Genomic DNA, 27851 nt, shown 5'->3' with positions numbered 1-27851 from the left:
CTATCAGATTTTCGTTTGTTTCGGTTACTGCAGAAACATCTTGGAGGAAGACGATTTCTGGATAATGCAACTGTATACAGTAGGATGCTGTTCATGATAGGTTCGGACTTCAAGGACCGGATTTCTACACCGAGAGAATTTTGAACCTTGTATCACGACGGGATATGTGTATAAATCGTCCAGAAGACTATGTAAACGACATTTCATACAAGTTGAGGAAATGCGAAGGCATTTCTTTCCCCTTCTACTTGCCTTAAGTTCGTCAGCGACTGAGCGGTAGCTGTTACCTCATATACCTGCACCCCCCAAGCTGTGCATTCAAGAAAATAAAATATTAAAGTAATTTCATAAGTGAATATGAAATACAGCCACACAGATGTTTGACAATCACATGTTTGAGTATATTTTAGTGTCGTTCTTACAATATTTTCAACTAATAATTAATTAAACTAAGGAATGTTAGTTTGAAGTCAAGAGGGAGTGACACAGTGAAGATTGTCCTAGTGTGTGTCGCAGTGTAGCAACTAGCGGTGGAGAAAACATATATCTTCCGCCCTCAGTAGATTTTAATTTGCCAGTTTATATAAACAGCAATAAAAATGAAATACAAACGCTTAGTAGTATAGACTTTCGAAATATTGTACGTTACCGTTAAAAATTGTTAATAATAAAATTTGTTGTTGTGTTGAAAGTCAATTACTTGAAAATTTGACATGGACAGTAGCATCTTCCCCTTCGCTGAAGGAAGAGAGTGTGAGTAGAGGGGAAAAGCCTATCAACCAAACTGAAACGGAGTTTAGAAATATAGTAACCAGTTTGCAATTCAACACTGTAAATAATGTAATTGTGCGTAAGTTATACATAAAACCCTTAGCAAAACTGGGAAACTTATTTAATGACTAACCTTAGTAAAATTACATTTTGAGCTAGTAAAATTATAGCCTATAAAGAGAATAAAAAAAAAATACTGAAAAGTGGACACGTCAAAGGAAGAATATGTAAAATTTAACACATACTACAAGAAAAAGGAAAGGAGCATGTAATAAAGACATTTGGATAATCAACAAAAGCTCATGAGATGAATTTAAAATTATTATTACTGTGTTATTATTATTATTATTATTATTATTATTATTATTATTATTATTATTATTATTATTATCATTATTATTGGAGCTGGTGGCGATGATTCTACTAATAACGATCATAAAGGCGCAATTACATCAGAATAAATAAGTAAAAAGCAGACCATGTTCAGCTAGAGCGCGCAGTTTATACTTCGTGAAAATCATGATCATTTGTGTGGCTCAGAAAAGAATTCTTACTAATTGCCAATATTATATTCATGTTCATTCTACTCTACGGGAATCTCGTCTTTATCGGCTTAAAATGAATATCGTTAGGGATATTAAAAATGCTAGATGGATAAAAATAAATTGGTGAAAAAGTACTGCAAGCCGTAACTATAATAACGAAATTATACTCGGAGATTGTATGAGTTATAGATACGGCTTGCAGAAATTGCTATTTCTGACATATTATGGAATAATTCGTTAGATAAGCTACAGAGATGAATATAAAGTAACACATAAAAACAAAACTTAAACACATGGTTAGTTCATGTAGAGAGAGTTCCTAATTTTGTAAGTCCAATCTCGAAATCGCAAGTACTCGAGGATGTCCATCAAAAGATCGGTAGAACAATTGTAAAAAAGTAACCGATTGATAATTTTACGATTTTATAATTACGTAAGTTTATAATTTTGTATGTATAGTAATTTCATAGACTTTACTTTTAACTATTGTTTTAAAATTGCATCTTGCTCCCAAGAAATAGAAAATATTTTAAACAGGAACAGGATAACAGATCTAATCTATGATGATGATAGCGATGATGATAACTAGACATCGAATTTATATGCAAATGCATATTTTGTTTGCTCTCACACATGAAATACAAAGTGTAATTGAAGCATGCTTGACGTTCTTCAAGTTTTAAATTGCATATCGTCGTTCTTCCTGCAATAACTCGTATGTACAAAATATAGAATTGTTCAGTAGGAAGAAAAACACATTTATTCATTCTATGCTAATAATAGTCTACATAGGAGACTGTGAATCCTTAAATTTTTGAAAGAAAGAAATATAGGCTAAGGAGATTTTATTATTTGCTGTATCACTATTAAGTTATTTAATAGAGAAAAATCTGAAAATCGATAAATATGTCACATAGGAGTTATTGCAGGAACAACGACGATATATTTATATATTTTGACATATTACAGTAATATGGGCTTAAATATATGTATTTGTCTTAAATAAATATGAACATATCGTAGATATTTCAACATATTGTCTTTCGATAACATTCAGTTTGTGTAGGATGGCCAGACGTCTCTTTTGTCCGGACATGTCCTCCTTTTTTAGGCCTTCGTCCGGGGTCCGGGCGGATTTTTAAAAAATCAAGAAATGTCTCCTTTTCGTAACTTGTATGCCTGATATTTTGAAGTTATCTAATTTGACGCCTTTTTCAAGTAATTTTCCTATAGATAGCAGCAGCATCGACGGAATATACTCTTTCTGTCCTCTTTAGTAAATGATTATCGCGACTTTCATATGTAGCTAACTGTAAATCATTATTATTAAGTTTTACCATAGTTATTTTGTAATATTATAGATATTAACATACTTTTAAGTGTGATATAAGTTAAGCCTAAATCTCTACTGCAAATATTTTGTAATAAAATAGATACTGACGTAATTTAAATATAATATAGGCCTAAGCCTAAATCTAAGTAGCCACCGGTGTAGTTCAGTCTACTAAGGCTCCGATTCGGAGCTGCGCTCGGGCGCGGGTTCGATCTCCGTTTGGGTTGATTACCTGGTTGGGTTTTCTCCGAGGTTTTTTCAACCGTAAGGCAAATTTCAGTTATTCTATGGAGAATTCTCGGTCTCATCTCGCTATAACCAATCCCTTCGACGCTAAATAACCTAGTAGTTGATACAACGTCGTTAAATTAATATGGAACTAAAAGATCCGATTTTATACGACTAGAGAAACCAAAGTGTTTCACTAGTACAGCTCTGAGCTATGATACCTACTTTGGTCCAAGGTTATACACTAAAATAATCGATAAATGCCCAAATTTGGAAAATTTTAGTATCAAAAATTTAAAAAATAGCGTTAGGAATTTAATTTTTAAAGAATATATATTGATTTAATATTTATATGTATTTGTATGACTTAAATTGTTAAAATTGAAATTTTATTTTTAAATTTAATTTATTCCTGTAATTTTTTTTCTTGACCCAGTTTGTGTCAAATAATTATCTTTGTTTGTGTTTATCTTTGTGTTTAGATATCTCCCTGAGCACGAGTTTTTACTCCTTCAGGGAAGAACTAAGATTATATTTTTGTACATGTTATTTTACTAACAATAAACAATAAACAAATGACCAAGTAAAAAATTAATAAATCTAAGTACATAATATTTTCTATCCTCTTTTTTCGATCAATGCCCTCCTTTTCGAAGCTTTGTGTCCTCTCTTTTATCGATGTGAATCTGGTCACTCTAAATTTGTAAGATCATAAAAAAAAAGTATTGCGTCACCACTCCGCCATGTTTTGTTTGGATCAGCTTAGAAGCGAGCTATCAGCATGGGTGTAGGCCTATACGTGAAATAGACCACTGATCCCAGTTGCAAAATGCCAACTCGGAAATATTATTGCCTGTATTAATTTGAATTCATATTAAATAAGCAACATTTTTATTAGTCTTAATGCCATACTTAAGTGCATATTTTTAGTGGCATGTTTAAGTGCATATTTCTTCGATGTCAACTGCATATTTTTAAGTATATTTTAACTGCTGCATAAAAATCCGATGTCTAAAGATAACCATGATAGTGATAATATGAAGATGATGATGAGTAGATGTCCACACCTGTGGAGTAACGGTCAGCGCGTCTGGCTGCGAAACCAGGTGGCCCGGGTTCGAATCCCGGTCGGGGCAAGTTACCTGGTTGAGGTTTTTTCCGGGGTTTTCACTCAACCCAATACGAGCAAATGCTGGATAACTTTCGGTGCTGGACCCCGGACTCATTTCACCGGCATTATCACCTTCATTTCGTTCAGACGTTGAATAACAGCGTCGTAAAATAACCCAATAAAATAAAAAATAAAAATAAATGAGTAGATACATACAGAAATAGAGTGGAACGTTTCAGTCATGCAAATGTATTAGTTGCGTAATTCTGGCGAAGTCTAAACTAATTTTAAAATCGGCAAACAATATTGTGCCACGCAGTAATTTGTGTACTTCACTTACGTTGGCAACGGTTTCTGTTTTGAGTTCTCAGTAAGGTGGGTAGGGTTCTCCAAGCTTCGAATCGTTCTCAAGACCCTTGCCCCCTACTTAGCGTGAGCCGGAAATGGCAGCCGCTCTCAGCTTTCTGGGATTCATCAGCTTGACCACAAAGCCAGAGAATTCCTACTAGCGACTCCAGACTCATCTGCTACCGGATTTGTAGATTCCCACGAACCGACTAATTGACACAAGAACATTTATAACTGTACAGTAGGCTACTGCCACAGTTTAGGGCTATTTTCACATATGCCAGTAACAGAAACTTGGCAGAGGTTGAACCGATATTACACCGGTCACTGTATGCTAGCGGACAGACTTTTTAAAATACAAACAATAAAGATAGGGGGCTCACTTACCGGAACGGATTCGTTCGGATTTTTATTCTTTGCGCTATTTTAAATGGAGCATCGCCGCATAGCCGTATCGGCTCGTCCGCATGACCGGAGAGAAATCTGAACGGATTTCCGTATGGGCCATGATGAAAATAAAGAATGTCATAACAATTATATCGATTGTAGGGCCTCTAATCGCGGTAATACTGAAGGTATAAAATAATGAAATGCATGACGCGAAGCTTATTTGTTAGTCCAAGCCTTTGAAGAGCTTTACAATTTATCAAATTAGAATTACAGCAATATAATATGCATAAGAAACATATGGAGTGAGATGGGAAAATAATGAATCAACCAAATGTGTTCTTCACAGTTTATTTAAGTTTTATATAGAGCTATTCATTTTATTTCCAGGTTCAATCAAGAATACTGCAATGAAATAGTGCGCTCTAGCGGTAAATTACAACTCTATTTGATGACAAATTCGGAAATGTGTACAAATGAGCTATACTATAATAAAAATTCGAACGCGCCGAACGAATTTCTGTTCCGATAAGTGATCGTATATAACCTTTAAATTTCATTCTTCGCTATCAGCGTATTCCGAATCTCACCGGACCGGTGGACTTCAATGACGTCACGCTGCAGCGAAATAGGAACAAACTGCTGGCGGCTGTACAAGTTGTTGTCTGTGCTAGCAAGATTTTGCGAAATTTCCGTACTATCATCTCGTTTAAAGAAAAGAGAGCATAAACAATTTATTTCTTGAACCATTAGTAATAGCTGGTCCGTTGACATGTTCGCTCATAAGTCATTAACTTTTTTTTTACGTTGTGCTCATTATAAACAATACAGTAGAACCAAATCAGAACACACCGCCATGACACAAAAGTGCATGTCATTCGTCTGCTAATTCCCGCCCTATATAAGAACCAATCAGATTCACTGATGGATACTGCCACCACTTTGCAAGCTGATGGAACCGGTGCCACACCGGTGGAGCATCAGTGACGTCATCGTTGAAATTCGGAACACCGTGATGCCATCAGATTGCTCAGCGCTGAGATTCGGGATACGCTCTGTGGCTTAAAATGTACAGTTTCCGTATCCAGTTACGAATTCAGAGGGGTCATATCCCACTATAGAAATGGAAAATGTACATTCCTCCTCTAGGTAAGCTTAGTAGGAATTAGTTACATTTGCCTTGTGTTTTCTTTAAGCGATGGTATTACATCATGTTAATCACGACCGGGAAAATCGACTGCGTAGGTCTACTTGTGGATGTCTGAACAAGTATACTTGTAAAAGCTAAATGACAGGATAATAAGTTTTCTTTTTGCGGGAAGGGATGCACCCCATTTATACATGAATATTCTCAGCCTGTAAGCAATTTTTTCACGTGAAACTTCCATAATATTCAACCTACAAGGGGAGAAAAATTGTAACTTTTGATATGAGATTACTCTGATGTCACTAGTAGTAGTCTACCATGGAAATATAAGTGTAAGATGAGCTTCGTGCCTCATGGTTTTCTCCACGATCCATCTCGCTCAAATCTCTAGTTAATTTGCTTCGAGGTTTTTCATACTGTCCTCTCTCATGTGGTGTTCTTAGATTACGCCGCTTTTCTGCAAGTGACCGTGTGGCCTAACGGATAAGGCGTCGGACTTCGGATCCGAAGATTGCAGGTTCGAGTCCTGTCACGGTCGATGCAATTTTTTATTTCCTAATTATATTGTTTCATATTATATTTCACTACAAAAAATGCTTTTAGTGTCACACAGTGCAAGATTTCGGATCCCTATTCTTGCTAGAACTGTAGCGTCTCCTCTCCTTACTCGCTGCCTAGGCTTTTAACAACTTTGGCGATCTTGCCCTGTTGCTGAATTGTCGTGTTTCTCTCCATCTTCATGTCGTAGATGTTAGATTACGTTCAATTTTGGTTTTCCCTTTCAAAATTCTCAAATGGAACGGCGAAAATCGGACTGAGATAAGTAGCCAACAGGCTTGGAGCTTATATACTGTACTCTAACCACGAGAAAGTCTCCAGGGAATGAGACGGAGCGGGCTGATGCTGTGAATGAATGTTGATGTCTTAAGGTCACACACGTGGGTACAAGTATCTCTATTGGCTATCTCTCAAACCACAAACGATAACACTGATATACACATTTTTATACTACCCTAGTTACAAAATTAGATCACGGTTAATCTCCTGGGGTGCTATTCATAGATATTTCGCTAGCCCGGGCTACGAGCGTGCTAAACTGGATTCATATCATATCGGTGACACTGGTTTATGAATACGAAAAACGTTAGTTCGCTGATCATCCACCGAAAGCCCGCGCTAAGAATGTCTATGAATACGGCCCCTGGTCTTTTAATCTCTCCATACAGGAAATAACATATGCAGGAGAGCGCATAATTTTTAAACTGACGTTATAACTCTAATATTATCTATATACTTCGCTCCAATAGATGACGCAATAGTAAGCACATTCCTTTCACGGTTTATCTCCTGGTTGGGGAACAGTAGACACTTCTCTCAGCTTCCGCGTACCGTTCAAATGTTTCTCCTTCCATTTCCCTCCGTTCATTCATTGAACTAGAATCTAGCATCGAATAAATTGTCCACGCCTGTGGAGTAACGGTTAGCACGTGTCGCCGCGAAACCAGGTGGCCCGGGTTCGATTCCCGGTCAGGGCAAGTTACCTGGTTGAGGTTTTTTCTGAGGTTTTCCCTCAACCCAATATGAGCAGATGCTGGGTAACTTTCGGTGTTGGACCCCGGACTCACTTCACCGGCATTATCACCTTCATCTCATTCCGACGCTAAATAATCTAAGCTGTTGATAAAGCGTCGTAAAATAATCTACTAAAATACATAAAAATCGAATAAACTGAACCATTTTCAGGTTTTCCCCTTCAAAATTCTCTTAAATTCCTTCAACGGAACGGTAAAAAATGGAGTGAGGCCAACAGGCTTGGAATTTTCATAGATGATTCCTCCTCATAGCCCCAAATTACCTTATAAGAACGTGAGATCACATACCTTTCCCATTTTCCCTTCTATTTCATTGCGTCATTCCACACTATCCATCTCGCTTCATTATCTAATTATTGGGTAGATTATACTCATCCTGCTTGTGCTGTGATTCTTTAGGGAGACTGTACTGAAATGACTAACTTCCATATTTTTAAAGTTACATTGACAAAATGTTTATCACAGGTATGTCGGGTTAATAATAACACATGTACAAAATGTCATCCTTTTATCACTTTATATAAGAAGTCCCTTGCGCCACAGTTTACGTTATTTTTAACTGATATTCACTTATATGATCCTTTATATACATTGGAACAAATATTACTACTGGATTTTTCTGTACAGTGAATCGGTAAATTAGTAGGAATTTTTTATAATTATTAATATTTTTATTTTTTCATAATAAAACATTCTAATAATTTACTGATTAATTTCACAGCAAAACCCTATACTAAGTTTTGATCCCATGTATATAAGGATCCATGTAAGTAAATATCAGTTAAGAATAATGTAAATTGTGGTGCAAGGGACTTTCTATATAAAGCGATTCAATATTTTAATAAAATATTAATAAAACGTATACCACTTATTATAGGCAGATGCAATTTGATACATTTTTCATTATTAACTGGATATACCAGTGATAAAATTTGGTGAATCTAGCTTCATAAGTAGGGTAGTTATTGATTTCAATATTGTGAACCCTTAAAGATATGGAACTTGGAAATTTAGGCATCTATCCTTAGCTAACCTAAACATTACACACCAGCATAAAGACATTTCCACGCAATCCAAGGGATTTAATAATAATAATAATAATAATAATAATAATAATAATAAATTATTTTCTAATTTTCCTGCACAAACCACGGTCTATTCAATTGTCTACTTATGAATTTCTCTTTTTCATCTTGATATTAAGCTTTTTTGTTCCGATTGGCTTTCGGTGTACGGTCTTTATTCGTCCTGATCAGCTCCAGTGTACGTTTTTGCTTTGTCCCGTAGTCTCATTAGACCTATGTGTTCGTATCTTTCCAATTAAGTTTTTTGTGTTACTTGTGAAACTATTTTCATTACGTTCAATTTTTTTTACTGTGTTTCAGTTACTATTTTGCATAATTTGGATGTAATAGTCGAATATCACCAAAATTCTGTTTCTGTATAAAAAAAATTTAAGTTAGTAACAACATAATAATATTACTCCTTACCTGGTTGAAGAAATGAGATTATTATTATTAAGAGGCACATGGTTCGAGACTTCGGACCCAATAGAGTAGTTCAGTGGGAAATCCGCATAACGGCGTACTGAGTATAGTGGTAAAGCGTACAGTGGGTGGAGGTACTGTAGATGAATGCCAACAAATACGCAAAGGAAAACGCTCTGGATTTGAAGGTTTTTATGAATAATTTGTGTTTGAAACTATTACACGGTTAGAAAAATCAGAGCAAGAGATGCCGGAAGCCCTCAAATTAGTTGAAGAAATGACACAGAGAATTAGACACCAAGTACACCGGTTACTGAATGTGTAAAACAGAAGTGGAAATCAATTTCATGTAAAAATAACGGATGTGAACATTGTGCAATATAAACAGCAAATTAGTGGACATAGTCACCCGAGAATAAAGGACTGTCTCTTAGAGACTGCAATGATGTTCGGTTTTTTCGTTTTGCTCCTATAAAGTCATGCGACGTAGAGCGCATCTTTTCACAGTACAAACTGTGTTTGGTAGACAACTGAAAAAGATTTACGTTTGAGACACTGAAAATGTATCTTGTAGTACATTGCAATTCGGTACCGCAACTGCACTTCCTAAAGACGACCAATAGGATAAATGAAGAAATTAAAATTGCTACATGTTTATTTCCACCATTAACACTGTCTATAATTAAACACAAAAGCTTATAAAAGACAGGAGAATAAATACTTTTCACATTCTTTTGACATTGTCATTGTGTAGGCCTAATGTATATTTACTTTCAGAATGTACATATGTGTGCGTTTCCCCATACTGCCGTACTCTATTCTAAATAGCAACGTTGTTACCTCAACACATCTCTATCTTTCACTACCTGCAGCGAGTCAACAACCTATAGTACAAGCACAGTAAACTTATTGTATCGGGTCCAAAGTCTCGAAGCCTGCGACATCACTGTCTCCACTGTATCACTTGCACAAGAAGTGCTACTGCATACGCTGATACAAAACTTGGAAAAACTATAACTACAACGAACCCTATTAGACGTCAAGCGGTAATAGCATACAGTCCATGGTGTTCTACCGTGGATTAAAACATATATTGCCATCTTGTTAAACAGCTTGTAATGGCCGTAATTCTGCCTGAAAAACAAGAACTTCAAGACGATATTATTCTTGTTTTATGTGTTACTTTTTCTTTGGTACGAACTGATTAAAATATACTTAACATAGAGCCAAAGAAATTACTGCTCAATCGGCACAAAGTGTCCAACTTGTTTTGCTTTTACGTTTAATATTTATATCGCCATTATCCCAATGCTACCAGTATACAATACTATCATACTACTACCACCACTATCACCGTGATGATCATATCACCAAGATTTTAGGCTATTAGATGCAATTAAATTGCTCGAACATTTTTTCGCATATTTCAAATCTGCCTTTCCCGACATAAATATGAGGATTTTTACGTGTCTCATTATATTTTCCTTTTCGCAATCTTAATGGAATTATAAAAGTTCTTTAGTCTCTGACAACTTTAATTTCTTATTTACATGATATGTTTAGGCCTATGTAGAATGTACATTTTCTTTAATATTACGTGCAAAACTATTTATTTCAGATAAAGTTAATTATTACTTTTAACCATTCGCTTCCCGACCAAATATTCAGGAAGTAGACACCACGAATAGCTTTGTGTGTAATTCAAGTTGAATTTGTTTCTATTGGACAAGTTCCTTGCTCATAAAGTGCAGTTGATGTTTATAATAGCGCCTTCAAAATATTTTGTGAGTTTTATGAGTTTAGAAGACTTCATCTTTATCTGAGAACCATATTATGAAAGTAAATATTCAGGGAAATTTAATTCTTCTGAAGAATTACTATCTAAACCTTCATTAATTTGTCATAAAATGTATTGCTAAGGCAGAATTACTGAATACAATGTCTTATTCGTGTTTTAATTTTAGACTGAACATTATTTTGATAGCGAGCGAGAAATACTAAAAGGTACAGCATTTTGAAATATGTACGGGATCTTTTAATTCACACATTTTTAATAATAAATTGTAATTCATATGATTTCATAATTACATTTCAAAACCTGTGCAACTATATGGCAACCAACGTGGATATTATGAGCAAAGGATACGAAACGAATACCAGATAGATAAATGAGATCCTAATGATGTTTCAGCATAAGACAAGATAAAATGAGGAATGTAGACCTACTATGGTTAAAACTAAGAGCATTCTTCTCCATATCCACATTTCAAGTGCTTCTAGTCCCCATACTCCACACAAAGCACTTCGCTACTATCTTCCTTAGTTCTCTTTTCTGCAGACTTCTGGAAAAAGAACAAAGGAAGAGACTAGTGAAGTGCTTTGTGTGGAGTGTAGCATTGTATGGAGCCAGAAACATGGACTTTAAAAGGAAGTGAAGAGAAGCGACTGGAAGCACTTGAAATGTGGATATGGAGAAGAATGGAGCGTGCAAAATGGACAGACAGAATAACAATCGAAGATGTGTTGGAAAGAGTGGGTGAAGAAAGAATAATGCTGAAACTGTTCAGGAAGAGAGAAAGGAATTGGCTGGGTTACTGGCTAAAAAGAAACTGCCTTCTGAATGATACACCGGAAGGAATGGTTCGGGCAGAAGAAGATATCAAATAATAGACGACATTAAGACATATGTAGTCTATCATATGAGGAGACTAAGAGGAAGGCAGAAAATAGGAAAGACTGGAGAATGCTCGGTTTGCAGTGAAATACCTGCCCTTGGGTAGATCACTATGAATGAATGTAGTGGAGTAGAAAAAGGAAACAAAAATAAATTGTAGAATATACAGAGTGTTAAAGAAAAGTATCCAATATTTTGGGAGGTGTTAGTATGCATCAAAACAAGAAAATAATGTCTAATAAACATGGGTCCTACAACACATAATTTCTGAGATCTGAACACTTGTTCATAGGAGGTGCTCAATGTGACGTCCATTCATGACAATGCATTCCTCTGCCCCTCGGTGTAAGGAATCACGCATTCTTTGAAATTTGTTTTAATACGTTGATAAAAAAAAGTCCTGATAACGATCCTCAGTTAATCTCTGTGGTAGCTCGTATGGCCCTATTAATCTATCACCAAGAACGCCTGCCCATACGTTGATTGATAATAGGTGCTGATGCCTTGTTTCTTCAACTGCATGGGGATTTTCATTAGCCTACACATTCTGATTACGAAAATTCACAACACCCTCTTTGCTGAACCCCGCTCGTATCCGCAATCTGATTTTTGTTTTCAGTATTTCTTGCGACGTATTATTCCATGCCACGGGTGTCAACTACGGTATGATTATCTGGTAGTTTGCTGTATTGTAGGGCAGAGAAATGCATTGCCATGAATGGACGGTCACTTTGAGCACCTCCTATGAACAAGTGTTCAGATCCCAGAAAGTATGTGTTGTAGGACCTATGTTTATTAGACATTATTTTCTTGTTTTGATGCATACTATCACCTCCTAAAATATTGGATACTTTTTTTTTTAACAGCCTGTATAAATATGTTCCCCAAACGCCTATTCAAACAAGAATTTTCTTCGTAGCCTGTTCGAAAACGGAATTTCAGCATATCTTCGATTGTGTAATCAAATTCGCATAGCGTTAGGATGGGATTTTATTGACTACCTTTAAAGAAATAAAACAAGAGAATAGTGGATAGCAGTTAACTTTAAGGACATGTTTCTCAATAACGGTTCACTAAGTTACTTTTTATTTCGTGATAGGTGTTAACAAAAAATTGTTGCCTCAAACAATGCTGCTTTGTTACAGGACAGTACTCAGAATATGAAACCACAAAACGAATAAATTTAATTTTCATTTTTGGCACGACTGCATTGAATATTTATTTTTAGCTGAATATTCAATCTCTAGCCTGTCAGTTGTATATCCGGACAGTTTCAGAGGAAAGTGCGGAGAATACAACTGGACTTGAAGCACATACTTTCTGAGAGAAAGAAAGAGAGGGAGAAATATTTTTGTTGCGGTAGCGAGGAGCGTCATTCAATGTCATGTGTGTGTGTGTCTGTGATTCAAAACCGCAGTCTCCCCAAGCACATTCGTAGAAATATATTTTAAATACTAAAACGGAGGGTCTATTTCCGTCAGGTTTTCGTTTCCGAGAAAGATTTGTGATTGTAATAAAAAGAACCAAGAAAGGATCTCCTAGCTTGGGGATAAATTTACAAGTTAGTGTTTATTTTGTATCATATACACGTTCTGTGAGTGATTTTGGAGAATTTCATAGAAATGTGTTCTTTAGTCAGGCATAGCATACTCAAGAGTTAGATCTTGTCGGTAGAGAGGTATGGAGGTGTTTATCGGGAGGTACATAAAGCATCCCTAAGCACTTAAACCCAAACAGTTTTTATGCACCCCTGGTGGAATGAGTTGCGTACTGATTGTTCTGCCCGGGCGACTCAACTATCGGCCACGTTACAGATTCCTTTCCAGTCGTTAAATCAGTTATACCAATGCTTTCCAAACTTCTTTATATGGCGACATCCTAGCCAACTCTAAAATTTTAGTGCGTTATCTTATCCCCCAAATGAAAGTATTTCACACATTAATAGGCTACTCGTACACACTTTATAAAATGAATAAGATTAACACATATTTCTAGTATTCTTAATATATTATATAAGGCGAAAGAAATATTTACATAGAGTTCTAAGGTGAGGAAATGTATCACACTTATTTTAACCCTTGGTTTTAGTTTTTCAGTGACTTACATTTGCTTGGCGAATCTTACAAATGTAATTTATGTTTCGACGAATATGGGATAAATTCACTCGCATTTCTTCATCCAGCATCTTAAACTGCCACGTTTCACTGTTTTGATATTGGTCATCACAGAAAATCCTGCTTCGCAATAATATGTGGTTGAAAATTGCAACAAAACCACAAGAGCCCATTTAGCAAGATGCGGAAAATCAAGTGAACTACAGAATCTGTTCAAATTATCTCTTTGGTGTTTCAACTTCAAGCTCCTATCGTTTTAATCTCTTCCAATTCTTCTTCTGCTAAGGAAAGTCATTTAACTTCAGATGACAAAAATGGATTTCTTATCCAGTCATAAGCTTTTGTGTTCAGATCTGGGAAGTAACTTTCGAGTTTATCTGTGAGCAATTTCAGATAGACGTAAATTGAATCTTTTATTTCGTTCTTCGAATCACAGTGAGATGTATTTGGGAACATTTCGTAGCTGCCCTCTTTCACTTTTCGAGACCAAATTGCTAATTGTCTCGTAAGGCAGATATTTTGTCTGTTGCAGTTAAGATATTCTCATCCTCACTTTGCAGACTACAATTATATTTTTATACTACACATATGAATCCGTCAAAGATACGTACTGTATCTACAAGGGAGCTAGGTAAGCAAGGGGTGACCAGCGATTTTCTTACTTCGTTTCAGTTGTTATAAGCAGGCTTCGGTCCTGGGCACAGAAACGCATGAAGTTCAGAACGCACGGACGTAGTGTTGTGTTGGTCGAGTGGACTGGGAGATGGAGCGCGTCGTTACTTCGTGTCTCAACATGTAAACATTCCGCCATAGTACGGCACAAAATATATTTCACCCTGTACAGATGCAGTATATACAGTACATTCCTAGTGTAGACAATAAATGTCTATCATTAAAGTATTAACGTGAGTTGTAACCTTCAATCAGGTGTCCCTACGCCCAAGCCTGTTACACGTACCGCAGCCAAGCAGCAATACACACAACGGTAATGCACATTACGGACCCATCTGTGCTGTTGCAGTCACCCCACACTGGTCATGACGTCATTTATACTGCGTGTACTCTAAACCTCATACTGGTTACTTGTGTCCCTAGGCCGAAGCCTGATTATGAGTTAATAGCTCAAAATAATGAAATATACCAAACTGTTCGCGACACCCCATAATCCTTCAGGCGACATCCCAAGGTGTCGCGACACCCAGTTTGGAAAGCTCTGAGATATACTATTCTTCTGAGGGTGGTCCGCGGTACCTTACAGATCTACAAGAGTCGTCATGGGGAGCTCCGGTGCCTCTTACGCAGATTTATGATTAGCCTACAATACGCCATCACTGCCGTCTACAAATCTTTGGACAAACCGTAGCGAACACCATCATGGCTGATATTGATTCGGCGTCACTTAAAAGTCTCGAGACAGATGATTGTGGAGATTGTTAGTGAATGACAAGTGAAAAAATGGCACAACCCCGAGAAAAACTCTCACAATCTTGAATTTTTCCATACAAAATAATGAACTTCGCCTTCGCCGATATTTGAAAACGATTTGATGTAAAGTGTACATAACGCATCAATGCTTTGTTTCTTTAAAGGTATTAATGACAAAAAGTAAGAGAAGTGTTTCTGTAGATAACTCGTCGAATTGCTGCAGGAACTGCTTCTCCATGTTCTGATTCTGTAGTACTTGGCAGATAGCACAACACGCTATATCGTGAGTCGGTCCGGATCGATAGTTGAATGAGGCTCTCTTCAGAAGACTAGACTCGCTGACTCTGTCCGTAATTAATTCCCCCGTTGATCATCATTTTCCAGTAATATGTAAAAGTTTTGTAGTAGCGATGAGGACTATAATTTTGGCGTGCCAAGCTTCAATTCCCGGCCTATACTAAAGGCAAGTAAATGTGACCTTTGCGTTGCAAGTAGACTATATTTCGTCTGAGCTATCTTAAGATGACCTTATATAATTCTTCCCACCCTAGTATTTGTGAATTTCTGATGTGGATTAAAACTCTTCATAACATATGAAAAAGAAGAAAGCAATATTATTTGCTATATAAATTAAGCGTACAATAGTAATTACTGTTATAAAATTAAACTTGTTCCTTTTTTTCAGCGAGAGCTGGACAGTCGGTTTATTAACGTAGACTAATTTCTGTTCTATAATTTCAAATTTTTTCATGAGAGCTCACCGAAGTTCACGATTTCCATGTCACGCTGGTCACTTGTTTCGCTTTTTTCATCAGTATCATATTCTACAATAATACATCTGTGTTGAAATATTCCATTATTTATATTAATAGTTATTATTATAATAATTACCGTATTATTATATATAATTATTTATTTAGATGAGTAAAAAGAAGGGTTTGAATCTTGAAATGAAGTTATGTTTCCATTCATCACAAAGGCATGTTAGTAATGGCCATTTATTATGAGATAAACATGACATTATTACACAGTTAAATAAGTAATACTGAATAAAAACATCTTACATTTCATAATCATTGATAATCCATCACATAAATAACTTTCCTCTTGTTTTAGCCACTTACGCAAGGCATATAAACATCTGCAGAAGACAGTGCACTTACACCATATTTTTTCTGAGCATTCGACTGTTTTTCCAAAGAGTCCAAACTTTAGGTAAACAGATCGCAGCACCAATCGAAGTTTCAACTGTACTACTTTTTTCCTGAGCTTTTCACATAACATAGAGTACTTATATAGTATAACATCAATTTTTCAGATTTTGTCACTTGTACCACCTTTTTTCTGAGCCCTTCAAATGTTAAACCATATAAAATGTTTGATTATTGCCACGTGAATTTTTTTAGTTGGTTATTTAACGACGCTGTATCAACTACTAGGTTATTTAGCGTCGATGAGATTGGTGATAGCGAGATGATATTTGGCGAGATGAGGCAGAGAATTCGCCATAGATTAGCTTCTATTCACATTACGGTTGGAAAAAACCTCGGAAAAACCCAACCAAGTAATCAGCCCAAGCGGGAATCGAACCCGCGCCCGAACGCAACTTCAGACCGGCAGACAAGCGCCTTAACTGACTGAGCTACGCCGGTGGCTGCCACGTGAATAATGTTGTTTTTTGAATTTTAGTTTTTAAGTATGTATGTATCTAATGCCTACCCACTTCACTTTACGTGATTTGGATACCGCATATTATGGATAGGTGGCAGGATTGTGACTCATTTTCTAGTTGCACACCACTTCGGCGGGCTACGCTGTACATAATGTGTCCTGTGGAGAGTTATATCGTGTACTAGGGTGAATGCATGTGTAAGTGTAGTGTATGTAATGAGTGATAATGATGATGAAGATGATGAAGATGAGGAAGGGAGAAGGGGGAACACGGTGCCGGCACGTAGCCTACTCCTGTCGAATAGCACCAAGGGGGCCGTCAGACTTAACGTCCCCATCCGTCAACAGTGACATATGCCTTCTCTTCATATGCACTGCGGAGAGATTTGGAATTTAACCCGGCATATTGGTGCACAATCTAGTGGTTACAAATTGCGCACCGCCATCTCTCCTAGTCTCGAGATAGAAATTTTACATGAACATTTCCGATCCCGCTGGGAATCGAGCCCGGGCCGGCTAGTCTGGAGGCAGACACGCTACCACGGATCTAACTCGGCGGATCTTGAGTTTTTAGGATTTGTAAACTTTAATTAAGCCTTTTCGGGAACAAAGTGGTTCTTTTAGATTATTAAACACCATTCTAGTGTTTCATACTATTTATCAGAAAAAGATACGTACTTCAGCAATTTTTATAATAGCTGTCACTGTGAATCCGGGTTCGATCCCTGGTGTATCCCAGATTTATAAATTGTTTTGGGCAAGCCCGTGCTCCAGGTTACACACGGGTTTCTCCGGGAGCTCCGGTTTCCCTATGGTATCCTAACAAATCTCCATCATCGCCTCATCTCATAGCGGGTGTAGCGTAACCAGCCGTGGTATATTCCCACCACGTAACCAGCCTCCTTTGGAGCACCCTGGACAATGACTCTGTTGGTAAATTTGTCTATGGAACTGGCATCATAGAGATGAATGACGAGCAGTAAAATACCCGCTATTAGTTAAAAAAAAACATTTTTATAATAAGTTGCTAGTGTAAAACTCAAGATTACTGTATTACACATGTTATGATTGTTTCTGTTCAAGGTTAAGTACATTTTCAAATTGTCTGGGTAAAATTTTTTTCAGCATATTTTTATAAGGTAAGAAAATTCTTTTTTGACACAAGGTGGCATGTCCTCTGTTCCTCTCTCAAAGTGAGAGTCCAAGTTTCACAACCATACAGAACAACCGATAACATAACTGTTTCATATTCTTTTGAGAAGATTAACTCCATATGTAGATGAAATTACTGGGCATCATCAATGTCTTTTTAGGCGTAATAGATCGATTATTGATCAGATTTTTTGTATTCGACAGATAATGGAGAAAAAGTGGGAGTATAAGGGCACAGTACATCAGTTATTCGTTGATTTTAAAAAGGCATATGACTCTGTTAAGAGAGAAGTTTTATATATAATATTCTTATTGAATTTGGTATTCCTAAGAAACTAGTCGATTAGTTAAAATATGTCTCGGTGAAACGTGCAGCAGAGTCCGTATAGGCCAGTTTAAGGGCGGATGCTTTACCAATACACTGCGAGCTAATGCAAGGAGCTGCATTATCACTTTTACTTTTTAACTTCGCTCTAGAATACGCCATTAGAAAAGTCCAGGATAACAGAGAGAGTTTGAAATTGAACGGATTTATGTGGATGACTTGAATATGTTAGTGTATCTTCTTACAGTTATATTAAATGATAGGAATGTATATGTCGTTTTTGAAATTGTGTGAAGATCGAAAATTTTACGTATTTGCCCCCAGTTATTCTCAGTTTACTCTCATTTATCCTGCTATTAGAGTCTATATTGTTGTCATCCTCTCCTTCTAACTTATTTCAACTCACTCGTTATTCTTTCTTAATCATCCATCCGCTTTCATTCGCTCTCATTAATTAATTCATTCTCCCTCAAAGTTCATTTAGTATCAAACTTGCTTTCACTCACTCACTCACTCACTCACTCACTCACTCACTCACTCACTCACTCTTTACGACTCATTTCCCCAACCATTCTAACTCATTCTCACAAATCTACACAATCTCAGTCATTCTCATCATATCATTCGCTCTTATTTTAACTAGTCCAATCTCATTCACTCTTGCCGATTCATTCTCATAATTACTTGATCTTGTGCATTTTCAAAATTCACTCCCTCACACTTATTCAACCCACAAACCAGACGATCTCAATCCCTGTCATTAATCGACTCTCAAAATCTCAGTTTCTACTGTAATTTAACCAAGCCACGTTTTCTCTAAACGCCTTATTCAATCTCAGTTATTCTCAACTACCCACTCCTTCTCACTTACTCTCACCACTTCAATTATTGTTCATATTTTCAACAGCTATTGGATCTCTCCGTTTCTTAACGTCCCACTCGCTCTTACTGTCAATAGCTGTTCGATCTTACTCATTCTCACCATTCCACTTTCTCTTACACTCAACAGCTATTCGATTTCACTCATTATCACCATTAACCTTTCTCTTACTCTCAACAGCTATTCGATCTCACTCATTCTCGCCATTCCACTCTCTCTTACACTCAACAGTTGTTGGATCTCACTCATTCTCATCATTCGACTCGCTCTTACACTCAACAGCTATTCGATTTCACTCATTCTCACCGTTCCACTCGCTCTTACTCTCAGCAGCTGTTCGATCTCACTCATTCTCACCATTTCACTCGCTCTTATTCTCAGCAGCTGTACGATCTCACTCGTTCTCACCATTCCACTGCTCTTACTCTCAACATCTATTTGATTCCACTCTTTCTCACCATCTCACTCGCTCTTACTCTCAACAGCTGCTCGATCTTACCCATTCTCACCGTTTCACTCGCTCTTCTCACCATTCCATTCGATCTTTCTCAAAACAGCTATTCGGTTTCACTCATACTCATCAATCCACCCGACCTCACTTATTTTCACCATCCCATTCGGTCTTACTCATTGTCACCCAAACATTTACCCTCATTCTAATTTTCGAAATGTCATTGAATTTCACCCACTCGATCTCATTCATTTGACAATTCACTCTGATGCTTAATAATAATGAATGGAATTTGAACCGAGAGACTCTCGAATACAAAGCTGATTGATCCACTACACCTCGACCGAGTTGCGCCAACTGCACGCATGATAACTGCATACAGAAAAGCAGAATCCGGCGCTACACAGAGTTGAATGCGGGCGAGGAGGTGTGACGATCAGATGGAGTCCACTTCCGTCAGGCAGCAGCCATACCCGCTTGCGGCAGGAAGCAAAATCTGGCGAGCAGCTTGCCGCGCTCGTACAGTCTGCGCCAATCGGCCAGCGCCAACTTTCCGAGATAGGGATGACTTCATAAACTGGGTCATTTCATTGTCTATAATAGTGGTGTTATGTAAAAGCATTATGATTCTTTAAGGGGTTAGGTACAGCTTACAATAGTAAAATTTTGGAAATATTCAACATTTCTTTCCTCCATTACTGTATCTTGTACAATAATGAAAATTAGTATGTGTAAAACACTGTCCTTCTGCTACATGAAAAAAAAAATATATATATATTTTTTTTTACGATTTAAAAACATTATTTAGGTTTTTTCTTTTTTTTAAAATTCAGTTCACTGTGCTATGACGAAGCGTTTTCCACACAACTCAAAAAACTATTCAACATTTTGTGATGAAATTTCATGTGGGTATTTACAGCTTACAATAGTAAAATTTTGGAAATATTCAACATTTCTTTCCTCCATTACTGTATCTTGTACAATAATGAAAATTAGTATGTGTAAAACACTGTCCTTCTGCTACATGAAAAAAAAAAAAATATATATATTTTTTTTTTTACGATTTAAAAACATTATTTAGGTTTTTTCTTTTTTTTTAAATTCAGTTCACTGTGCTATGACGAAGCGTTTTCCACACAACTCAAAAAACTATTCAACATTTTGTGATGAAATTTCATGTGGGTATTAATGCATCTCGTATCTACAATATGATGCGAGATCACTTCTCTATCTTTGGTAGATTGTCTGATAAAAAATAAATTCATTTCACAAAATGGTCAAATGTCAGTATCTTCTTCTAACACAAAATTAAAAATATATGTATTTATTAAGGAATGTAGTTGGAAGAGCATGATATTGTAAACATGAGTTTCAGCAATAAAATAAAAGAGAGAGAACATGAAAAATTTAACAAGTTTATGACTTATGAGGGAAACGCGTCATTACTGCACAGTGAATTGCACATTTTGAATTTTGAAAAAATACATAAATAATTCGTAAAAATATTTTTTTTCATATAGTAGGACAGTTTTTACACATACCAATTTTCATTATTGTACAAGATATAACAATGGAGGAAAAAAATGTTTAATATTTCCAAAAATTTTACTGCTGTAAGCTGTACCTAACTCCTTAACGGGACAAAAGACCTGAGGTTTGATCCATGGAAAATAATATCAAAATTTTATTATGAAGTATACGGCTGTATTTCATTTGCCTTTTTATTCACGACATAATAACAATTCCATCGACTGTGAATGTGAAATATTGTGAGTAAAGGTCTTCTTATTTCTTGGTAGCAGTAAACCAAATAGATCACATCTTGATAGATAAACGGAGACATACTAGTATAGTAGATATTCGAACTTTCAGGGGTGCAGACTGTAATTCTGACCATTATTTGGTGATTGGAGAATTAAGAGAAAGATTATCAGTAGCCAAGCGAGTAGAGCAACAAGTTAATATTACTAAATTCAATATTTTGAAATTAAAGGACGAGGAAGCTAAGCAAAATTATCAGGTCGAAATTTCGAATAGGTTTGCCACTTTAGAAAGTTCCGACGAAGTTGAGAAAGAATTAGATGTTAATAGCGTGTGGGAAAATATCAGAGATAATATCAAAATTGCAGCTGAGCAGAGCATAGGTTATTATGAAACTAAGAAAAAGAAACCGTGGTTTGATGAAGATTGTTGCATGGTAGTAGAAAGAAGGAAACAGGCAAAATTGAAATTCTTACAGGATCCAGTTGAGGAGAAGAGAGATAATTATTTCAATGAAAGACGGGAAGCAAGTCGTACACTTAGGAATAAAAAGAGAGGCTACTTGAAGGAAAAACTGAATGAGGTAGAAACAAATAGTAAGAATAAAAACATTCGAGATTTATATAAGGGTATAAAGGAATTTAAGAACGGATATCAGCCAAGGGTAAATGTGATCAAGGATGAGAATGGTGACTTGCTTGCAGACTCTCCATCAATCCTAAACAGATGGAAAAACTATTTTGCGCAACTACTAAATGTACATAGGCCAAATAGAAATGATCGGGACGAAATTGAAATACAAACTGCTGAGCCATTTATACCCGAACCCACGCCTTCAGAAGTCGAAATTGCGATAGAAAATCTGAAAAAGTACAAGTCTCCAGGTATCGATCAAATTCCAGCAGAATTAATACAAGAGGGTGGGAGTGCATTACATAGCGAAATTTATAAACTTGTACTTGCTATATGGGAAAAGGAAATTGTACCAGAACAATGGAAGGAGTCCATAATTGTACCTATTTTTAAAAAGGGGGACAAAACCAACTGTGGTAACTTTCGAGGAATATCACTTTTGTTGACGTCGTACAAAATGTTGTCCAATATTCTTTTGAGAAGATTAACTCCGTACATAGATGAAATTATTGGGGATCATCAGTGCGGTTTTCGGCGTAATAGATCGACTATTGATCAGATTTTTTGTATTCGACAGATAATGGAGAAAAAATGGGAGTATAAGGGTACAGTACATCAATTATTCATAGATTTCAAAAAGGCTTATGACTCGGTTAAGAGGGAAGTATTATATGATATTCTTATTGAATTTGGTATTCCCAAGAAACTAGTTCGATTAATTAAAATGTGTCTCAGTGAAACATACAGCAGAGTCCGTATAGGTCAGTTTCTATCTGATGCTTTTCCAATTCACTGCGGGCTAAAGCAGGGAGATGCACTATCACCTTTACTTTTTAACTTCGCTCTAGAATATGCCATTAGGAAAGTTCAGGATAACAGGCAGGGTTTGGAATTGAACGGGTTACATCAGCTTCTTGTCTATGCGGATGACGTGAATATGTTAGGAGAAAATCCACAAACGATTAGGGAAAACACGGAAATTTTACTTGAAGCAAGTAGAGCGATCGGTTTGGAAGTAAATCCCGAAAAGACAAAGTATATGATTATGTCTCGTGACCAGAATATTGTACGAAATGGAAATATAAAAATTGGAGATTTATCCTTCGAAGAGGTGGAAAAATTCAAATATCTTGGAGCAACAGTAACAAATATAAATGATACTCGGGAGGAAATTAAACGCAGAATAAATATGGGAAATGCGTGTTATTATTCGGTTGAGAAGCTCTTATCATCCAGTCTGCTGTCCAAAAATCTGAAAGTTAGAATTTATAAAACAGTTATATTACCGGTTCTTCTGTATGGTTGTGAAACTTGGACTCTCACTCTGAGAGAGGAACATAGGTTCAGGGTGTTTGAAAATAAGGTGCTAAGGAAAATATTTGGGGCTAAGCGGGATGAAGTTACAGGAGAATGGAGAAAGTTACACAACACAGAACTGCACGCATTGTATTCTTCACCTGACATAATTAGGAACATTAAATCCAGACGTTTGAGATGGGCAGGACATGTAGCACGTATGGGCGAATCCAGAAATGCATATAGAGTGTTAGTTGGGAGACCGGAGGGAAAAAGACCTTTAGGGAGGCCGAGATGTAGATGGGAGGATAATATTAAAATGGATTTGAGGGAGGTGGGGTATGATGATAGAGACTGGATTAATCTTGCACAGGATAGGGACCGCTGGCGGGCTTATGTGAGGGCGGCAATGAACCTTCGGGTACCTTAAAAGCCATTTGTAAGTAAGTAAGTAAGTAAGCAGTAAAATGAGCAATTTTTTTCTTTCTACATAAGATACTTTTACCAACTGCAAAGGTAACATTGTTCAACATTTCAGAGAGTTTTTATGTTTTCCAATAATGAGAAACTTAATTTAATTTCTTAGATGTCATTGGTGTAGGTTATATTTATTCTTTATAAATCATTTGAATTACTCTTTCGGACCACCAATATAGGCCTAAGTAGAATTAAAATCGTAGTTTCGTGTCATGACTCTCTGATTAACAACAGTACTTTGACAATAAAAAGCTGTCAGCTGAAACAATCTTGGTCTATACTTGATATATACGGGATGATTCACGAGGATTTACAGTCACTTTCGGAGCTTATTTCTGAAGACATTCTGAGCAAGAAATGTCATATAAACGTATGTCCTAATCTGAGTATTTTCAGAGTTACACTAATTTGAATTTCTTAGTAAAATACCTTTTTTCTTTAGTTTGAAGGGTAAAAAGATATTACAAATAGAGAATGAACTATTCAGAAGTATCATTTCTTTAATTGGCTAGTGTTCTGAAGCTAAAAATATGTTGTTAATTGCTTTGTACAGATTTGTTTTTCAATTTTTAACTAAAAATTACATCATTATTACGCACTTATCACAAAAATTGTTACGAATCATACGACTTAGGAACTTGATTCTTTACAATTTAATTATGCATCCTGATGTACAGTCTTGAAGAATTTACAAGAGCGGCGTGATTTGTAACAGTTGTTTGATAAATGTGTAAGAAAGGGTAATTTTGTAGCTAAAAATCGGGGGGGGGGAAATCTGTACGAAGCAACTATGGAATTCACAACACATTTTTAGCTTCAGAATACTAGCTGATTAAAGAAATGATATTCCTGAATAGTTTATTCTTTATCTGTAATATTCTTTTACTCTTAAAACTTAAGAATAATGGTATTTTAAAAATAATTTCAAATTAGTGTAGATCTGAAAATATTGATATTAGGACAAATGTTTATATGACATGTTTTGCTCAGAATGTCTTCGGAAATAAGCTCTGTAAGTGAAGGTAAATCCTCGTGAATCGCCCTGTATATATGTGTATATAGATGTGTGTGTGATGTATGTATGTATGTATGTATGTATGTATGTATGTATGTATGTATGTTTTACTGATATTTTTTATTGAGAAGAAGGTGTTAGATATAAAACCCAAATGTCGAAAATGGATTCCCAGCAGATCTTGTGTGATTCTATTGGACAAAACTGTGGAAGGCTTAACAAATTGAGAAGGCAGAAGACTACTCCCTAATCAAAAGTAGATATAGAAAGGGCTTATGGCTCCGGGTCCCTGGGGCTTATCAAGCTACTCGTCCGGTCCGCGAAATGGGATTGATTCTATCAGGGGCTAAGGTAGAATGACCCACCTGTTAGCGTCGGATTAACGAATGCCACCCATGGTACCATCGGACTTGGGTGATCATCGCCGCCTATCCTGGGGCGCACAATAGGCCGTCCCAGATCCAGCCTTCGTAAAGCCAAGTCAAGCCATTCCAAGCCAATGTACAGCATTGTTTGATTGATTTCAAACACTTCAGATGTGGGCGATTACTATATAAAAAAAACGAAAGCCACCGTTTCTGACGCGTGAAATACAGTAAGTAATTTGAACGTTGACAGCAATTACCTTATCTTTGCCACAGTATGTGAGCGAGAAAGCTGACAACTGTGATTGACAGATTGCTGACGTCACATCTGATTAGGAGGTGGTACCACACTCAGCCGAAGTGGCAACATATGCCATTGACTGGACAGTGTACTCAAGAACACACCCCCGAAACGCAAAGTGCGAGTGTCTTGCCTTTGACGCGACTGACAACAACTGTGATTAGCAGATTGCTGACGTGACATGTTGGGTGGTGCCGTTTTCAGCTGCACTGCCAACAAGTGCTCACTGACTAGCCTTTTACTCAAGGACACGCGCCAAAAACGCTGGCACTGGCTGTGCCTTCCTATGCTTTACCCTCGATCATATAGTATAACAGATTCATCAGCCTAATGCACTTTCAAGATAACTTTTAACAATTCCACTATGCTGCCATCTAGCGACAGTAAAAGAAGTTACGTTTTAACCCTGATGGAACTGCATGGAGAAATAGCTTGCAGCGGTACTTCCAACTAGCGGTCGTTAACAAAAAATATTTTTTGACAGTGAAGATCCTGGTAGTTGTTCTCTTTTATATGTTGACATTTTATAATATAGGGATGGCCAATGTGATATATATATATATATGTTAACAAAGGTTTTATCAAAAATGCGGAGAAATTCGTTTTTAATGTGAGGACAACTGTAAAGCGGAACTGCTTTACCCGAGACAGAACAAAGTGTTGTAATGATGATTAGCAGAAATAACTTTAATTTGGGCAAAAATGGCAAATAATTCTTGCTTTAATTGATCTCATTCAGGGACGAAGATCATTTTCATCTACATAGTATAAATTAAGGTTAGGCCTATACCAAATAAAGTAAATAATGCTTATTCAAGTGATTCGAATACAAGTCACTGAAAGAAAAAATTAAGAAAGTTTCCGTCCATCTCGCACATTCGCTTTTAATGTAACAAAACATCCTTTTGTGTACTGTGTATAGTGGCCACTGAACAGGTAGTTGATTCCACCTTAATTTTAATCATTGGGAACAGCAACAAACGTTGAACACGCAAGAAAACGATGCTACGGAAAGTATTTTTAATAAAATAGAAACGCTGTTCTCGCAACATACATCCATCACCTCTGTCCACATGCCATGTATTTGCAAGTGACTTACCCTCACTGACTGATATAAGCTGTTTAAAGCTGTCAGTGCTGTTGGCTATTGATTTATGCCCGTGACCTCCCTCAGATGAATACCTCAATCCTACACTGTTATTCACTTCTAATAAAAACATAGAACCTGCGAAAAAAAAATCATGGGGGAAAGTCTTAGAATCAAAACAAATAGTAATAGACTTCTATCACTGTTCAGTGGTTAGTATTGTATCATCTCTATAGATTTGGTAGCTTTATGTCCTTCATGCTGTAAAGCCATAGACCTTCTGGTACATCTCGTCCTCTTCTTCCTTGTAGTGTCCACAATAAAACATATTTTGTTAGTCGGCCTTCATCCATCCTTCCGTACGTGGTCCAACATCTCATTAAATTTGTTAGTTTTGATGTCGCTTACAATAGTATGGAAAAACGTGCTTGATTTCTATAATTTCACCGATACTAATTTTTTCATTATCTATTTTCTCGCTCCTCGTCTCCAGTGATTCATGGGCATAGTTGATATTTTTCCTGACTTTCTTCATATGACATGTCGAAAGCTAAGAAGTGATATCTCGTATCTGCAAAAATATACATTTACTTTAATTACACTATTGTTTAGATTAACTATATTATTATTTTGTTGATAAAATTGAACAGTTGACTAATAATATTTTGTCTTCGAGTAGAAGATCTCGCAAAACGGAAACATAATTATATAAAAACTTAGTATATTTTGAGAAAAATTAATTTTTAAAACAGTCGTTTGATTAACCTGTAAATTTACAGATACGAGGTATCACTTGTTAGTCATCGATATATTACTACTAAACGCTAAACTTTTATTTATTATTAGTGTTATTATATCTTACATTCGATGTTTATTTGCTTTAGCAGTCTTATCCGTTTCAGAAGATATAAAATAAAATCGTTATAAGATTATATCAGTTAATTTATTTCCAGTATGCCGTTAAAACACGGGATTTTGCATCAATGTTTTTTACGAACAAAAGTCAGGATTGTCATTTAACAACAACCGAATAAACGTCGTTTACTACTACAAGGCAACTAACGAAATGTATGTTGCGGTTTGTAAAATTTGGAAGTATAACATCAGTTTCACTTTGATAATGAGTATGATGTTTGGAGAGATCTGAATTACTAGTCGATGAGGTTTTGGTACCTCATGTCCAAAAGAAGTGGATAAGTTAACATGCCATACACTGGTTGCATCAAACATAGAAGGAATAAGCCTCACGATATTAATTGTGTTGTGTACGCAGTG

General features: G+C 36.3%; 1 protein-coding gene and 1 non-coding gene across 3 annotated transcripts in view; both read left to right on the top strand.

The window, feature by feature from the left end:
• stumps (DBB domain-containing protein stumps) overlaps positions 1-27851 on the top strand; it is a 624873-nt gene that overhangs the window by 76019 nt on the left and 521003 nt on the right. The window lies entirely within an intron of this gene.
• TRNAR-UCG (transfer RNA arginine (anticodon UCG)) lies at positions 6336-6408 on the top strand. Its single transcript has one exon. It is a non-coding gene; the product is annotated as a tRNA-Arg (tRNA).

Source organism: Periplaneta americana, chromosome 16 (genome assembly GCF_040183065.1).
Source record: "Periplaneta americana isolate PAMFEO1 chromosome 16, P.americana_PAMFEO1_priV1, whole genome shotgun sequence".
Lineage (NCBI taxonomy): Eukaryota > Metazoa > Arthropoda > Insecta > Blattodea > Blattidae > Periplaneta > Periplaneta americana.
Note: the sequence above shows the minus strand (reverse complement) of the source record. Positions and strands in the feature narration are given on the sequence as shown.